This window comes from Dipodomys ordii, unplaced genomic scaffold, assembly GCF_000151885.1.
Source record: "Dipodomys ordii isolate 6190 unplaced genomic scaffold, Dord_2.0 Scaffold248, whole genome shotgun sequence".
NCBI classification, from domain to species: domain Eukaryota; kingdom Metazoa; phylum Chordata; class Mammalia; order Rodentia; family Heteromyidae; genus Dipodomys; species Dipodomys ordii.
Window position 1 is genome coordinate 240527 of NW_012267464.1, and position 2654 is coordinate 243180.

The following is a 2654-nucleotide window of genomic DNA, read 5'->3' on the forward strand; positions in this document are numbered from 1 at the left end:
TGAGGTGGTATCTCAATGTTGTTTTGATGTGCATTTCTTTTATGGCTAGAGAAGTTGAACATTTCTTCATGTGTCTATTGGTCATTGTTCTTTCCTCTTCAGAAAAGTTTCTCTTTAAGCCCTTAGCCCATTTATTTATTGGGCAGTTGTTTCTTTGAGGATTTGTTGTTGGGGGATTTAATTGTTTGAGTTTCAGGTACAGTTTAGATATGAGACCCAAGTCCATTGTATGGCTTGTGAAGATCTTTTCCCAATCTGTGAGCTTTCTATTGATCTTGCTAGCTATGTCCTATGCCATGCAGAAGCTCTGCAATTTCATGCAATCCCATTTGTCCAACCTTTCTTTGATTTGTTGTGTTTCTGGGTCTCTATTAAGAAAATTTTGGCCTGTGCCAAGGAGACCTAGGGTTAATCCTATTCCATTCTGTAATGTTTTCAGAGTGTCTGCTTTGACTCTGAGGTCTTTGATCCATTTGGAGTTGTTTCTGGTGCAGGGTGATATATAAGGATTTAGGTTTAGTTTTCTACAAGTAGTTAACCAATTTTGCCAGCACCATTTGCTGAAGAGGCTGTCTTTCTTCCATTCTATTTTTTTGGCTATATTTCTTTAGGTTCATTTCTTGGTTTTCAATTCTATTCCATTGGTCCTGAGGTCTGTTCTTGTGCCGGTACCAAGCTGGTTTGATTACTACGTCTTTGTCTTGGTGTTTGAAATTTGGTATTGATACTGATATTCCTCCAGCACTGTTCTTTCTGTTGAGGATCGTTTTTGCTATTCAGTGTCTTTTATTGTTCCATATGAATTTTTGGATTGCCCCTTATATTTCCTTGAAGAATGCCACTAGGCTTCCATCAATTGGAAAAACAGCACACAAGCTCAAATGACATGATATGAGAAAAAAAACACCCTGCAAAAGGTATCCCTTAATGAGACTATCTCTGCTTTTATCATGAAATCTGCTTTCTCAGCTAGCTGCTCACCTACAGGAAGGATGGCTTGCTCTGCTACAGTCTGACATGCAGAGCATCTCTATGACAGCAAGATAGAATTACTTGGGACATTTTTCAGAGGATGCATCTCTATATGCTAGCAGAAGAAACAATAATGCAGCACCAACTCACACTTAGTAGTCTGAAGGCTGGGAAGGAGTAGGCTATTACAACATAATGATGGCAGAAAGGACTCAGGTTCCTTCAGTATGTCTACTTTACCATAATCAGGTAGACTATTCAATCCCAGGCTTAGTGTTTCATGGTGTCAAGAAAGCTGTGATGCTTCTGCCAAGTTCTTTATAAAAATTCTAAAAAGAATTTGAAGAGCTCTTAGATTTCCAGTTTATAGAGGAACACAATCTTTTAAAAGAACTGACCAAATTTCCCAACACACTCTCTCTCTCTCTCTCTCTCTCTCTCTCTCTCTCTCTCTCTCTCACACACACACACACACACACACATTTATAACATCTCATTTCTGAGCTGATATTCCCCTAATCTCTAATTTTGTCCTGGGTAGGGAGACCCTTGCCTAATGTTGTAATATACAGCAGGGAAGACCTGTAAAATACAGAGCAAGACACTCATTCTTACTTTGCTGTTATGAGATAGGAGCTCTTTTGTTTATTATGGCATTTGTTTGCCATCTAATAGTCTTTCTCTCACATTGAGCTTATACAATGCCAGTTATTAGATCTCAGTAGTTGACAAACTCCACTTTTACTTGTGATGCTTTTCTTCCATCAGTGTTTATTGTTGATCCTTTCATCCATTGCTAGAATGGAATCTGTAAGGAATATAAAACAATTCTGCATATAAGATGATGCTAAGTGAAATGAACCTCAAATAGGGAAACAAGACTTTTTTTTCTTTGTTACTGTTGTTTTTAATATAACATGTGAATTTTTTGTTTCTTTTGTATATTCTTCCCCCTGGTATAGGCCCTATTTTCACTGTATTTTATTCTGGTGCCCTACATCTTATATACACATTTTTCTAATTTGGGGAGGGAAGGGAAATAACAAAATGCTGAAATAAGGTTACAGGTTAACCCACTGTAACAATAAGATGTACAAGACACTATGCTGAAAACAAACTTTACAGTTTGGGAAGGAGTTGAGGAGGTAAAAAAGAGTAGTAGGGGAAAAGAAAGGAGGAGGTAACAATGCTCGATAGGAAATGTACTCATTACATTACCTTACTCATGTAACTGTAACCCCTCTGTAAAGTATCTTTACAATAAAAAGTTCCCTTTCCCAGTCATTCAGACATCTATTTCAATATTAAATTCTAATAGGCAACCTTAAATACAGAACAGATGTTAGTCACAAGACACTTATGAATGGGCTATTAAGATATATTCGAAATGTTAATAATGAGGTTTTAGACAGTGTTCCTGGAGGAACTCTAGAGTATAATGTCAGGGTGGGATGAACGATGAGGTCTCCTGATCTAGAGCTCTCCTGTCTCACAAACCTGTGAGAGCTGACTCAGATAGGCATAGCTGCTGTGTCACTTGTCACATGAAAGCACCTAAGTTCACCAGGCATGTGAATCAATGACCACAGATGTTGTGCTGTGAGGTGTAACACTGTGAATGATCACATTCCTCTTTTATGTCCATATCTGCAACACTGACATGAAATGATGACAAGATTTGC